Genomic DNA, 16,669 nt, shown 5'->3' with positions numbered 1-16,669 from the left:
CGATATAGTGGATGACATAAGCTCTTCTGGTTACATGTCAAACAGAACTACAGTATCATTGTCCTTTATGTATATAGATGTGCTCATGTAAATAATACATACATGTAATAATTAAATTATTTTATCAAAAGCAAAATAATTTTATTACAGCAACTTTATTACGAAGTACATTATCAATTTATGAGCACCTCCTGGTAGTGTTAAAAAATCGTAAAATACTGATAACTGAATCTAGTAATAAGCGTAGAGTGTCCAGAATAAGCATTATTTAGTTGTTTTATTTCACAAAAATTGGAATTTTGTTCCGATAAAATTTCATATGCTTAGAGTTAATTAATCCCTTGCCGAACATCGGAGCAAAAGGGATATCAGTGCCCTTTACATACAAAGCACACATTTTAAAAGGGCAGGGTGATTCCCGCCAAGCGTAACGGTATCCCATGATGTATTTGTTGGAGCATGTGCCTTTATAGGAGACAGTTATTTTGTGAGGCTCCTCCTTAATGATGGGGGTTTCCATCCACACTGAATCTGTTCCGTCACATTTTAACTGGTTATTGGTAGAGCAACAAAGCTAAAAAAAGATGGTAAATTTTGTACCTTGCGAAACAAAGCTTAGATAAAAATTTACCGGCCATTGCTTTGAACCTTTTCTATCAGAAATATAATGCAAATTTAAAGTAAACTCTCGTTTTACTTTTATTAAATATATTTCTTGAAAGCCTGATTATTTTGTAACAAGAATATTGTCTCATTAAGATATTAAGTAAATAACAAATATGTCAGAAAAATTTAAATTATCGAAAGATATCTTGCACCGATGAAAAAAGAAAATACTCTACAGCAACCTTTGTAAAAGAACTTTTTCCATTTTTAAACCTACCTCAAATCCAGCCTTTGACCTGACTTCTATTTCCACTGCATTATCAAACTCGAACCCGACAGTGAAAAAATCCAATATCTGCGTAAAAGGCTGTGATGTTAGGTCCCTGGAATGGACCTACTTGCATGTTATAAGCAACAGACAGACCTGCCAAGGCAAGGCGATGTCTCTTTGTCTCGCGGATGAACACTAAACTAAAAGAATTAACAAAAAGATACAACGAAATCAATCAAAATTGTCAAAGACAAACAAATGTTTCGCAAAATAGCAACAACTTTTGTTTGAAAAGTAATTTGACCAAATTAAGAGCAAGATAAATTTTGTTCCATCTTTATTTATAGCATTGTTTGACGTCATCATTTCTTAGTTCTTTGGTGGATAAAATGACTTTGTCAGCGAAACATATGGAGATAACGAACAGTAGTCACGCCCAAAAGTCCATAATACAAAACAAAATAGGAGCAAAGTAAACACGAAAAAAGCAAATACAATAAATAATTACGTCGAATGCTGACTGGTGTTTTCATACCAATTGTTAGACTTAAATATTATGAAAATCAACTGGTTTTTCTGTTTGCCTAATCATGACAAGAAAATGGATGTCACCGCTCGACAGAAGATGCCAACTTTTCCAACCTGTTTCAGCCTCTGATATCGATGTTTTAAGGGGTTCATGGTTGCTCTGCTCTCAATTTGTAAAATTTTGATGGTCCTATCTTGGTTACTTTTCATCTTTATATTATATTGTAAGAAACAATGTTCCCCTTTTCGCTTTACATGTATTCTAAGATTTAATGATACGTTTTTTACCTTAGAATGAAATTCACATTTGCACTTTTGAACCAAGTTTTCTTTGAGAGGCTCCTTTGAGCAAGTTAGACAAACTTTTTACCTCATCTAAGCCGAAGGCTCAAGTGAACTTTTCTGATCATTTTGTCCGTCCGTCTGTCCAGCTGTCTATCTGTCTCTCCATCTGTAAACTTTTCACATTTTCGACTTCTTCTCAAGAACCACTGGGCCAATTTTAACCAAACTTGACACAAAGTATCCTTAGGTAAAGGGGAATTTAAGTTGTTAATATTAAGGGCCAGGTCCTCTCACAAGGGGAGCTAATCAAGAAAAGACAAAAATAGGGTGGGGTCATTAAAATCTTCTTTTCAAGAACCACTGGGCCAGAAAAGCTGAAGCTTATGTGGTAGCATCCTGGGAGAATGTAAATTGTAAATTGTTCAAATCATGGCCCCCAGGGGTTGGGTGGGGCTACAATAGGGAATCAAATTTTACAAAGAAATATATAGAAAAAATCTTTAAAAATCTTGAAGCTCTCAAGAATCCCTGGGTCAGAAAATCTTAAACTTATGTGGAAGTTTCCTGTGGAAGTGTTAATTGTTCAAATCATGACCCCTGGGGATTGGGTGGGGCCACAATAGGGAATCAATCTTTAAAAATCTTCTTCTCAAGACCCATTGGGCCAGAAAAGCTGAAACTTATGTGGAAGCATCCTGGGATAGTGTAGATTCTAAATTATACAAATTATGACCCCCGAGGGTTGGGTGGGACCACAATAGGGAATCAAAATTTTACATAGAAATATATGTGAAAAAAATTTTAAAATCTTTTTCTCAAGAACTACTGGGCCAGATCTAGAATAGCTGAAATTTATGTGGAAGCACCCTGGGGTAGTGTCGATTTTAAATTATACTAATTATGACCCCCGTGGTGGACGATGGGGTCACAATAGGTCACAAGGGAATATCTGGTTAAGAATGGCATGGTCAAATCTTCTCAGGTGAGCGATGTGGCCCATGGGCCTATTGTTTAGTATAATTTATATCATCATCATTTTCCACATATTTCATTTTATTAATCTAAATACATATCGTTGTCTTTAGTTTTCTCTATACACTGTATAGACAGGTAGGCTATATCACTCCCTGCTTTAAAACCTTGCAGTATAGAAACGATAATAACTCAGTACCTTCCGTATGGGGACTTGTAGTCCGGTTAATCCATAGTTACAGACATGAACACATTCTGCATTCTGTAGTTAGGTACGTATCCATAGTCTGCGGTTTGGTGCCAGCGAATATCTGGGAATCCAGTAATTACCGAGGGATTGTTACGATTAGGAGCTAGCTGAAATTGAACAAAGCATTACGGTTATGTTCTTAGAATTTGTCCAGAAATCAGATAAGACATGAGCACAAATTAAGGACGGACAAGTCATAGGATTTTCTTTTATACATATTTTTTTGATTCATAGTATGGTAAATTGCATCTCTCAAGCATTGAATGATTCCAAATATTTCAATCTCATTTATGAAGATTAAAACATACGTATTTTTAATCAAACGTCAGCGTCTGAGAGATGTTTTTTAACAATAATAATTCACAAAATGTATAAAATTTTAATTATAGAAATTAGCGTAATTGTCCTGCAGTTTGACATTAATTTTGATACATGTATATCTAAAGTTAGTGGTTTTAAGATGTAGTTATAGTTGATAGTTTTACCTTACGACTTACGTGATCGCTAGTTGAACATATTACTAAAGATTTTATGCTAGATTATTAATCATGGATTGCTTTTCAGCTTACCATTCATGATGCCAGTTTTATGACAATTATACAAACATGAATTGATAGAATTATTTTGTATTACAGCTTGTGCTAATTATAATACAAAAGGCCTTCTTTTCTGCCACAAAGCAGAAGATGTTGCAAAACATTAGCAATCATATGTGTGTTGATATATTTTATTATTAATTGTATTGAATCAGATAGAAAGAAAAACACCTCTAATCACGTTGATTTGTTATCTAGACTGATCATTCAAAACACTGGATAACATTGACGTTACCATGACGTCATAATTAAGATGACGTCATAATAGAAATATTTACTTAATGTCACATGTACTTTTACGTCACATATAAGAAGATTGTCATCAACAAATTGTTTATATTTCAGCTGATATATTTTGTACTCTGTTATTTGATGAAATGTGAGGACACATTTTTCTCAAAGAGGAGGAGAGTGTCACAGGGTGAATTATAATTAATTAATATTACTTATTATCATTCATATCATTTTCATATATTATTATAAGGCATCATATTATTATGATATATTATAGATGTCACAGCCTAGTCTAGGTATTGAAGAAATGAAAACTCAAAACACGGCTGCTTGGTTCGATTCTATGTTATATATTCACGTTATAAACAGAAAAAGGGTGACCTGAAATATAATATAACATGTATTAATTTTAATATTTCTCACCTCACTCACACTTTTACGCGAATCAGTTAAACTTATGAATTTAGATAATTTAGAAAATCACTTCAGTTAAATAAAATGATAAAATAGATACTAAATAATAATTGAATGTAAAGAAATAATTTAACAATTATTTCTTACCGTAATCTTAGACCCAATTTTGCCAGAATATCGTAAGATAATTGGTGTTGGGAGAGAGAGCGTCTTCTCTCCCCAAATTCTAAGGTTGGAGTGCCCGTGAATTAGTATTGGCACGAATACGCAGGGGACAGAGAAAACCTGTTCGACCACTTACACACTCGTATACATGTACTCTCACTTACCACTCATCCGTATAAATGAATGAATGAATAAGACAGTGAATGAACATACCGGTAGTAAATTTCGTAGTGAAAACAGAATTCACTAGTTACTATTATATAAATATTGCATGTAGTGCAACATTGAAAAATTTCACCCCTTGGAAACCATTGTCAACCTCGGCTGCGCCTGGGTTGACAATGGTTTTTCTTGGGGTGAAATTTTTTCAATGTTACACTCAACTACATGCAATATTTATTATATTATACTGAATGTTTTATACAAATACATCTAATAGTGATCCGTGCGCGCATAAATTCTGCGCAGTCACTATTTTTTTTAGAATATCAACCGTTGTCAAGCAATGTTGACTGTTGCTACGCTGGAGGGCGAAGCTTCATTATTCAGTGGGTAATAGTATACAGTTAAAGTATATCATTAAGAGAGTTAGCAAGATTCCAGTCCCCCACGACCAGTATTTTTTCCCGAGGCGCAGCGTGCCGAGGTAAATAGTCCTGGTCGAGGGGAACTGGAATCTTGCTAACTCCCTCAATGATATACTTTAACTTTTTTATACCGATACAAATTTAAATTGTAAAGATCACCTTTTGAACATAAATACTCATTTACAGATTAACTAATCATTATTCGTCGCAAATATTAAATTAGGAGACAGTTATTCCCGGAATTCTAATGCAATCATTGCATTTCGTTGTTTACGTCTTATTTTGTAGCGTTTTGTTATATGAAATACGTCACGAAGCATTGTGTTTTTGCGTCGCTCTATTATGACGTCACAATGAAAATCTATAAGCGTAAATTAGCATGACTAACATTCGACCGAGGGATTAGGTAAAAAAAACTAACGCACGGGGATTACATGTAGCCGATTCACAGCGATTACTAGGGAATTGTTTAGATCTAATCACTAAATTTTATACAGGGAAAAATTAGTAGAGGTGTAAAAATGTTTTTTAACAAATGTTTCTTGACCAATCAGATTGAACTAATTTACACTATAGCTGTATATACATGTCTATATAAGAATTGCATTAGTAATGCTGCTGTTGATACATGTATATAATTAGTCTTTAAAATATCATGCTGTTACATCAGTTTAATGAATTAATAATATTCTTAAGATTCAGGGACATTCTTCGAAAATTATCAAACATCTATGTTTGTAAACATTGGAGCAGGCTCAATTCTTTTTTTTTACCGAGTGTGTTCGATTTACCGGTATTACCTCGCACGAACTTAAACTCATAACAACTTATGTCGACTGAAGCTGAACACGATTTGTAAAAAGATATTGTCTTGATCGCATCGTCGCAAACCACGGCCAAAATGTACGATCCTCTCCAATACTGGCCGTGGTTCAACGAGATGAAAATTCTTCGAAGCTCATTAAAATATTGACCATAGTCGGATGATGAACTTTATCGCGACCTTTCAATATCCAATGGTAATATACGAAATATTCCTTGTATACTATTGATGTCAATTGGTAATTTCACTTGCGATGGAAACAACCCTTCCCACTGACTGAATATGACGTCACAAAAGAGAGACGAAAATATTCAAGATTACGATGCTTTTTTTGATCAAGCAGCCAGGGGTAGGAGAGAGCTATTAATGCAGACTCTGGACTGTGGCTTGAGACGATGGGATGATCGAGACTAGTAATTTTGAGTAAATAGAATGTGTCCTCCATTTTCGATCGGACTCTCGCTATTTCTGAGGACATCTATATAAAGGGCCCGATTTGTCACTGTTCAATGTAATGAATCGACGCTGGTGTAGACGGACGCTATATAGCCCTCGATAGCGACAAAAATAATTGTAATGCCGGTACTTCTTTTAATACAGGAAAGTAAGACATCAAAGAAACTTACCATAGTTGTACAGGTCAGTGCAATATACAAACAAACACAGATAAATGTAACTGCATTAAAATGTAAAGCAAGATAATCAGCCCACATCGATACACGTGACAATAAAGCAGTCAGGTGTAGCGAATGTGAAAAGTATACCCTGCTGTTGATATCATACTGTTAGATGTAAATCAGTTAGGGAAATTACTATATATATCATGCTAATAAATTAGACTGAAATGTTTAAATCAATTAGTTAAAAAATAAAATGTATCTATCACTATAGTTTGTAAGTGTATAACATGTTATTGTACTATGTATGTAATTGATAATTATATGTTTTACTAAAATGCTTATGGGATGTACGTCCCACGGAATAAAGAACAGAACAGTACTTAGATGAAAATATTGAATGTATATATACAGTCTTCAGCTTTAAGTCAGTCGCGGCCGGGGTACGAACCCACGACCTTTCGATCACGGAGCGCTTAGTTTTATCGACTGAGCTACCTTGCCTGTGACGAGAAGTGCATTTTGCTGTTGAGATATTCAAAATAAGTTACTATAAAATGTTTCGATTAACTTTTAATCTTTATTACAAATAAGGCTAAATCGAGGTATAAGCGTTCTCAGAAAAAAAAATCTTGTACTATGAGATATGAAGTACATTTATATAGTATAATTCAAGAAATCAAATATTGCATGGGTCGACACTTACGCAATTATGCTCTTACCAAAATGCCAAATATGTAAGATTTTCCCCAACGCAAATATCAATATCAGAAGTTAATAAACTTATTTCTTTTGCCACCCAGTTGTTAATTACAATTTGACAACAACATTCCAAGGAACTTGAAAACTGTTTAGTAATCCCCTGCAGAAAACAATGCACTTGATAGTACACTATAATTGTAAATAATATCTTATTATTATATGTAGAACACATGTTTTTAAAGACACACGATATATAAATACAAACGTCAAAAATTTGAAAATAACAATTTGAGTCATGTTTATTTAAGGAAAATGAACAAGTTTAATCGTATAGATTTTAATTTTTCATTCAAAGTTTTACAAACATATCTTGGATTTGAACAGACATAAATCTATATAGGTTATGAAGGACGGTTGGTGAAAGGTCTAATTTTGAACATCATAGAAAGGTTTACAATTTTTAAATATATTATTATTTGCGTCATTTACAAAAGAAAAATGCCAAACAATATACATGTATATACAAATCAAAACATCCTTTTTTTTGTATCATCTGTCCTATAAATAACGTCCATATTATTAAAACACTGTGAGGAGATAAAAATAGTAAGCACTTATCTGTTATACACTAAATAAGTTTCTTTTTAGTTACATTGATAATTATTGGGGGAAAAAAATGGTTGGTGTTTCTGGGAGTCGAACCTGGTTGCTTTGTTGTGCGGGCAGCAGTTGTGTTGATTCGGCTATCCAGTTATATATCTATATCTATTATTTCACCTATGTGCCTTACTACTTAATTTAGATCTCTTTTAGGGTTTATTTTGCGGGCATGCGGTGATTCGGTCTAATTAGGGTATTTAAACTCGTGTTTTATGTTCTTTTGTCATTCGACAAGTTAGCCACGACTTATCAGTTTTCCAATTTTCTTTTACTTATATTTAATGAAACAGAATTCTTTTGTTGATTGACCAATCCTAGGCTTGCCTATGTGGTAAAGAATTGCTCAAATCGCTCTCGAAAATTTTTCTCTATGTACATAAACGAAAAAACTGTTTTGTAATGGTTCATAACTTCATAGATACATAGCTACCTTTAGCGGAAATATGTTTTGGTGTAGTGTTTACTGATATTTCTAATATATAATTATTTTGCACAGCTCTACTTAAACAATTTATTTTACATTATAATTAATGACACTTTTGCGTTAAGTTTGTGAGAATGAGTCCACCATTCATTTCATTTACCTCGCATTTGCTGTGGACTTACAGGTTTCCATAGTTTTTTCAACATCAATGTTGTTTTTTCTATGATGAGTTCCTGGGCGGCGAGGGATTCATAGTGATACTCTTTTATGGTGGTCAAAACAAGTGGTACATACATCTGTTAGGTACCTTCTTGTTCTGTGATATTTGATTAAATCATTTTTCTTTTGATACATTAATTTGTAGAAGGAATGTTACAAGTTTGGTTGTGTTCGTAATAATTCCAATACGTCTAAAAAGCGCGGCAAGCAAGCTCTTCTATATGTAGAAGACGCACCTAAGGAGTCTGGACGCGTTAATATTTGTACCAAACAGTTTTATTAAATCTGGCTAACATTGTCACATCCTCTATATTTGTGTTTGAGTTGTTTTTGTATATGTAAAGAGAATATGAAATAATTTATGTTTGTCTGAGCGAACATAAATCATGCAGTTGTAGCACGCACGCATTACAAATATTTCCTGGAGATAACACTGGCATGAAAAAATATTTAAGTAAATGGAAGTTTGATTTTCAGAAATTAACTGATATCATATTCCTAGGTCACACCCATGAAGAAATTGTTCGTTACAAGTTTTCTGTTACCATTTCTGACTTTTGGAGAACAAAGTGCCAGTCGTGATGATGTAAATGCAAAATTAAATGTTCTTGAACACTTTTTAAACGATCTAATGGATTTTGTCTACATTCAGAAAAGACGTAATGAAGATTTAGAATTCCGGATTCTACAGAACCAAAAAGAATTCGAGCAAATGAAGGACCGGTATAGTGGAACAAAAAAAACTTTGGAAACTCGTATAGGTAAACTTGAGGATATTACAAATACTCAAGATCGTGATCTTACAATACGGAGAAAAAATACAGTAGGAGAAAAGAGGTTTTTTTACCCATTTAAAACGCCAAATTAAAAATGTGGAAAAATCCCATGTACCAGAGTTTGAAAATCCATGTGACCCCGAAAATAGTTCCCATGTAAATGTTGCCAGTGGAAAAGCATTATTGATGGATAAAATCAACCCTGAGAGAATTCAGAAGTAAAGACATCTTAGAAGTGAGTGGAAAAATAATTCATTAAAATTTTATTTCACTTGATATGATGATTGCATAGTCAAGTGATATGACTGAACTTACCGGTAAAATTAAATTTATTTTTAATCTTAAATATATCTGTTCACTTTGTTTTATAGGGCGATCTGTCACCCAAAGATCAAATGAAACTGGTATTATTGCATTCTATGCATATATGTCTTCGATTGTACACGCCTAGTTTTGGTCTTTGATGTAGTCCGAACCAACATTGGAAATGCATACACATGCTTCAACTGGGGTCTTTCTTGTTCCCGAATCAGGTGTCTACGTGTTTACCTGGACATTTCGTTCAGGGAGTGATAATGGCCACTCATTTCAACTTATGATAACTACAGAAGAATATGGTTCTGTTTATCATCGCACACTGAGGCAGAAAACACAGAAATAGTTGTTGCGCAGGTAACTACTGGAGACGATGTTTATGTGAGGATAAAATCCATATATGATATAGGAACAGCACACTATATCCAAAGTGATTTGGATGGAGAACATCTTTTGCAGGATGGAAGCTGTAAAGTACATGTGTGTCTGCATTCGTGAATAAAAAAGATTACCATTAAATATTTTTTAAATTGATCAACTGCTCTCTTTTTAATTGCAAAGAGATTTTACGCACAAAAAAGGGAATTTATTGATGCCGCGTGCACTGCACTTGCAGAATTTTGTAAAACCGAAGTACATATTAATTATCCCGCTCTTGTATTTTTACATTTTAAGTGTTGAAATATTTTTTTATTGACAAGAACATCATTAATACTTATTGGTGGATGAACCACTGCTCAAGAAATCCAAGCAAGCTTAAAGTGGCTTACTTTTTTAAGAAAGCTGTAATAATGTAGTCTTCTCTTTTTTCCTCTCCAGGAGATATAAAATCAAAACTAGAGGTACTGTGAGCAATGAGCTCACTAAATGATACCCTCCGTCTCCCACATGAATATAATGGCAGTGGCCATGTTTTGCTATGGGAAACTTAAAATATGCGTCGGATCAAAAAGTAAAATAAGAGGTGCACAATGGAATATGTAATAAAGATTCCATGAAAGTTTCATCAAATTTCATTAAGTGGTATGAGAGGAGTTACGGATAAGAGATGGGTACCCCAAAGCGTAACAGACGAACGGACATAACGATTACTATATACCCTTCCGCTTTTCAAGCGGGGGGGGGGGGGTATAAAAAAATTGGAGAGTGCACCATTATTGCAGCAATTTTAAGGTAGTTCAATCCTTAGGTTCTGAAAATCAGCAGTTAAGTGATTGAAGTCACCCGAGTAGTGCAGTCGTTAGACCGTTTCTATAGAGTGATGAGTAAGGAAATAATCCTTACGTCGCGGGTTTGAATCCGTATGTGGGACGTGGAGACAACGGGCCTTTGGATGAGTATATATAAACCGAGTTTCCGTGTCCAGTAGGTGCAGGCACAAAAAAGAAGATCCCTCACCGCTAAATGACTCTATGTGCCGACCATTTGATCAAATTTTGCACCTCTCCACAAGCTAGTGATGGCGTTTCCATACGGATGCAACCTTTTCTAGACAACAAACAAATATAAAACTATGGTATAGTACTTTTAGGGTGAATTTAATACCCGGTAGTTCGCCTTTAAAATGAAAAATAAAAATTGATTTTATTACCAAAGGGTTTGGTAAAGTGTTTTCAGTACTTCCAGAGAAAATAATAAAAAAAAACATGGCGGGAAAAAACTCAGCCATCAGGTCACCTAAGTTACTTTGTATGCCTGAAAAAGATATTATGCTTAATACAATGTAATTCTGAAAGGAAATAAAATGCATAATAAATATTGTACACACATGTAATTTTTCTCAACATGAATTGAGATAAGAACATTTGACGATTGTGCCAATTTTCAATGACAGTTATACATGTTACATATGATAAATGTAGAACTAAGGTAAGTGTTGATAATTTCGCAAAATATTCAGAACTTTATTTTGCATTGACTTGTACATGGATTCAAAGAGTGAAAACGAAACAATCATGCATGTATTACTAATATTTTTTCTTTTAAGTGCTTTGTTACCAGAAAGGGTTTGTATCGAAAATAGAGACAGGGAAGAAAGTATTGTGGAAAATATGAATGTTCCTCTAAAACACCTGAAAAATGAGAAGGACGAAATGATGTACATCCTAAAACAAGAAAATAAAGATCTAGAACTCAAATGTACCGAGAAAAAAGAAGATTTTACGCGGATTAAAAGTGAACTTTATAAAGCAATAAGCAGTCGGGACACTCGTATACGTACATTTGAGGGTGTAGTAATGGACCAAAATCGTGAAATTAATAGACTTAAACAGGAAAAGGAGGAAGACAGAAAGTATGTCAATCGATTAGAAAATCGCCTTACTCAACTGGAAAGTAAATTTGAAAAAAGTGAAAAGGAAAGGAATTCTTCCTGTGCTAAGAAGACTATAGAAGACATCAGATCAACTAACTTAACGAACATCAAGAGAAATCAGAGTAAGAAAGAAGATACTTTTAACCGTTATCTATTCTGTTAATTTATCCGTTGAAATATTACCGACTCGGTGTTTTATTAAGACATTTAATTAACTATCAATATTTTGTAAGGTTAAAGAATAATGCATGCCTTATTTCTTTATCAAAGCAATGAATATATATATATATATATATATATATATATATATATATATATATATATATATATATATATATATATATATATATATATATAGAGGAGAGCATCTACCCCTAAATTATATATGTATATACATGTACGTATTATAACAAAATTGACCTCATCAATTTATTCTACAGAAAGACTTCTCATCCCTCCAACAACTTCTACATAGCTCCCATTGCATTTTATGCATACATGTCAGCTATGATACCGTCACCAAATACACATCAGGTGCTTGTCTTTGACGATGTCAAAACTAATTTTGGAAACGCTTATCATCCATCTACTGGACTTTTTATAGTTCCTGAATCGGGTGTGTATGTCTTTACACGGACGTTTCGAACTGGTGCAGCCTATGATCATTCAATTCAGTTACTGATAAACAAAGACGTAGTTGGTACCTTGTTTCTTAGGTCAGTTGCTGGTCTAGACGCACAGGAGACGGGTATTGTTGTTACCCACGTTAACGCTGGAGACGACGTTTATGTAAGAACACATGCTACGCTTCCCTTGGGTACGTCGGACTCCATTCTGAGCAGCTCTTATGGAAGAACGTCTTTTGCCGGCTGGAAACTTTTTTAAACTGTAGAGTGAATACTTCCGCCATTTTTATATGTCATTAAAGTCCTATTTTACTGCATTGTTTATCTTTATTTTTCATTTATTTAATATGCCAAAGGCCAAAAAATGAAAACGTTAATATAGGTTGAAAGTAGTTTATACTGAGTATGTAGTTTCTCTGCTTTTTTCCTGTAGTTATATACGGGTACACATGTATGTAGTTTCCCTGCTTCTTTTCTGTAGATATACTGGGTATGTAGTTTCCCTGCTTCTATCTTGTAGTTAATACTTCGTATGTAGTTGCTCTGCTTCATTCCCTTCGTATTACAAAAAGAGCAGTACTCTTGATGGTGATGGTGACATGTGGTTTTTTATGCGCCGGGATCGAAAGATTCGAGGCGTATATTGTTTTTGTCCTGTCCTGTCTGTCTGTCTGTCTGTCTGTTTGTCTGTTTGTCTGCAAACTTTAACCTTCGCCATAACTTTTGAACTATGAAAGACAGAGACTTTATATTTGGTATGCCTACTCCACTAATAAAGGTCTTTCAAATGACACCAAGGTCAATGACCATGTGACCTTGACTCTGACCTAGATGCTAAAAATAGAGTTTTTTTTGGAAACTTTAACCTTTGCTATAACTTTTGAACCATAAAAGATAGAGACTTCATATTTGGTATACATACATACACTTATTAAGCATTTTTAAAAGACGCCAGGTCAATGAACTTGTGACCTCGACTGTAGCCTATACGCTAAATATAGCTTTTTTGACGCCAAACTTTAACCTTCGCCATAACTTTTGAACGAAGAAAGATAGAGACTTAATATTTGGCATGCATACACCAAGGTCAATGACCTTGTGACCTTGACTGTGTCTTATATGCTAAAAATAGCTTTTTTGAACCTTCACCATAACTTTTGAACCATGAAAGATAGAGACTTCATATTTGGTATGCATACTTCACTAATCAAGATCTTTCAAATAACACCAAGATCAATGACCTTGTGCCTTCACTGTGACCTTTATGCTAAAAATATGTTTTTTAAATTTGTTGCCGCCGGGCTCATAGTGTTTCACAAACACATCTTTTTTTTTTACGTCAGTGACAAATACATTTTTCAAGCTTAAAAACATCTTATTGCACGTTAAACAATAAACAATTCTATCAATCAATCTTGAAGCTTAGGTACATGTAAAAGAATTGTGAAGATTTTTAAAATTGTTCTTCATATAAAGGCATCGTATCTCGACCAAATGACCTGAATCCAGTGGCATGGATTTGGAAAATGAACTAGCTGCTCAACATCACCCTACTGTTTGCCTGCTGGGCGTCCACGGGTTAAAAAGTATGTTATTTATTTTTTAACTACCCCGGGTACCTCGCACCCATCATTCGACCCTAGCCTGTAATCGGCCAAACCCTTGAACAAAGAAAAAAAACCTCAATTTCTGCTTGATATTTGAAATGTCGATTGTGATTAAAATACTTAAAGAGTAAGAGGTTGGGATTGCCAAATCACTTTGAGATACATGTACAACACTTATTCCTTGCGTATTTAGAGATATTGGATTGCGTAAGCTCTTCTGGTCTCTGACCAGTAGAGCTTAAAATCAGCTATATATGTTAAAAGGAACTATATTATAATATCTTTATGTGTTTTATATGTGTACATGTAATTCAGAGAAATAACACATTACAATTAAATTATTTTAACAAAAGCAAAATAACTTTATAACAGCAACTTTATTTCGAAATACAATTATATTATTTTCATGAGCACTTTTGATAGTGTTAAAAAAACTATAAAATACATGTAAGAAAATTTAGCATTAAGTTCCGAGTATCCAAAATAAAAATAATACATATTGTTTTATTTCACAAAAATTGGAATTTTATTCCGATAAAATTTCACATATTTAGAGTTTATTAATCCCTTGCCGAACATCGGAGCAAAGGGAATATCAGTGCCCTTTACATACAGGGCACACATTTTAAAAGGGCAGGGGGATTCCCGCCATGCATAACGGTACCCCATGACGTATTTGTTGGAGCATGTGCCGTTATAGGAGACGGTTATTTTGTGAGGCTCCTCCTTTATGACGGGGGTTTCCATCCACACTGAATCTGTTCCGTCACATTTTGACTGGTTATTGGAAGAACAACAAAGCTAAAAAAGATGATAAATTTTGTACCTTGCGAAACAAAGCTTAAATAAAAATTTACCGGCCATTGCTTTGAATCTTTTCTATTAGAAATATAATGCAAAAGTAAACTCTCGTTTTACTTTTATTATATATATTTCTTGAAAGCCTGATTTTTGTAACAAAAATTGTCTCATTAAGATATTACTCAGTCAGAAAATAACAAATATGTAAGAAAAATTAAATTAAAATTATCGAAAGATATCTTGCACCTATGAAAAAAAGAAAAATACTATACAGCAACCTTTGCAAAAGAACTGTTAACTTTCCATTTTTAAACCTACCTCAAATCCAGTTTTTGATCTGACTTCTATGTCTACTGCATTATCAAACTCGAACCCCACAGTAAAAAATCCAATATCTGCGTAAAAGGCCGTGATGTTAGGCCCCTGGAATGGACCTACTTGCAGTGTTGCTCGCTACAGACAGACCTGCCAAGGCAAGGCGATGACACACGTCCTCTTTGTCTCGCGGATGAACACTAAAACAAAACAATAAACAAAATGGTAAGAATAATAACTCAGTATTAAAGTCAATTTTTATGAACGAAACATATTTGAAATACAACGAATCAAATTTGTCTAAGAAAAAAAATAATTCGAAAATAGGAACAACTTTTGTTAAATATAGAATTTGAACGAAATAAAAGCTAGATAAATCTTGTTCCATTTTTATTAATAACATTGTTAAATGTCATCTTTCGCTAGTTCTTTGTGGAAACAATGATCTTGTCAGTGAAACATATGGAGATAAAGAACAGTATTCAACTTCAAAATATAGCAAATACAATAGTGTATAACCGTATGTATCATTACGTCGAATGCTGACTGGTGTTTTCATACCAATTGTAAGACCTGTATCTTATTTATGAATATGAAAGGATTTTTCTGTTTGCCTGATTATGACAAAGAGATCTTGATCGTGAATGGATGTGACCGCTCAACATGGGATGCTTACTCTTCCATGGCACCTGTTCTAACCTCTGATATCGATGTTTTTAAAGGTTCATGTTTGCTCTGGTCCCGATTTGTAATATCTTAATGGATCTATTGTTGTTGTTTGTTTTGAACATACTTTACTGACAATATGTCAAAGGGATTGAACTCAAGTTTCAAAAACCTAGACGGTCCTCTCTCTTTCTTAATTTCTTTTTATTATCTTTTTTTTTATTGTAAGAAACAATTTTCCCATTTTCGCTTAACATGTATTTTTAGATTTAATGATACGTTTTCTGTCTTAGCACTTTCGAACAAAGTTTTCTTTGAGGGGACCCTCTAAGCAAGTTAGAAAAAAAAACTTTTCTTAGTGTAACACATATTATCATCATTTGTTTACTGCATTTAAATAGTCTAATTACATTTATATCGTTGTCTTTAGTTTCTCTATGCAAGTATATAATTCCCTGCTTTAAAAACTTGCAGTTTAAAACGATAATGACTCAGTACCTTCCGTATGGGGACTTGAGTCGGTAAATCCATAGCTACAGACATGAACACATTCTGCATTCTGTAATTAGGTACGTATCCATAGTCTGCGGTTTGGTGCCAGCGAATATCTGGGAATCCAGTAATTACTGAAGGATCATTACGATTAGGAGCGAGCTGAAAATTTAACAAGCATTCATCTGGTATGGTTTTGAAATTTGGGGATGATAATATGCATGCACACGACTTAGGGACGCACAAAAGTCAAAGGAATTTCTTTAATACATAGTTCCTTTTATTCATACAGAACGGTAAATTGTATCTCTTAGCAATGAATGATTCAAATATTTCAATCTCATTTAAACCAGATTTTTAATCAAATGTCAGCGTCTGGCAGATGGTTTAGTTAACGATAATAA

The 16,669-nt window shown here is 33.8% G+C and overlaps 1 long non-coding RNA gene across 2 annotated transcripts; it reads right to left on the bottom strand.

The window, feature by feature from the left end:
• Nucleotides 1–215: 215 nt before the first annotated feature.
• Nucleotides 216–15,373, bottom strand: LOC134280213 (uncharacterized). 2 transcript variants are annotated; one of them, XR_009994860.1, is made up of 3 exons: nucleotides 15,258–15,373; nucleotides 884–1,030; nucleotides 216–574 (listed from the first exon to the last, which is right to left on the bottom strand). It is a non-coding gene; the product is annotated as an uncharacterized LOC134280213 (long non-coding RNA). The 2 variants fall into 2 exon arrangements; XR_009994859.1 differs by lacking the exon at nucleotides 15,258–15,373 and adding an exon at nucleotides 2,862–3,018 and having other exon boundaries at nucleotides 884–1,072.
• Nucleotides 15,374–16,669: the final 1,296 nt, after the last annotated feature.

Source organism: Saccostrea cucullata, unplaced genomic scaffold (assembly GCF_032062105.1).
Source record: "Saccostrea cucullata isolate Sc308-1 unplaced genomic scaffold, CSIRO_AGI_Scuc_v1 ctg5859, whole genome shotgun sequence".
NCBI lineage: Eukaryota > Metazoa > Mollusca > Bivalvia > Ostreida > Ostreidae > Saccostrea > Saccostrea cuccullata.
Note: the sequence above shows the minus strand (reverse complement) of the source record. Positions and strands in the feature narration are given on the sequence as shown.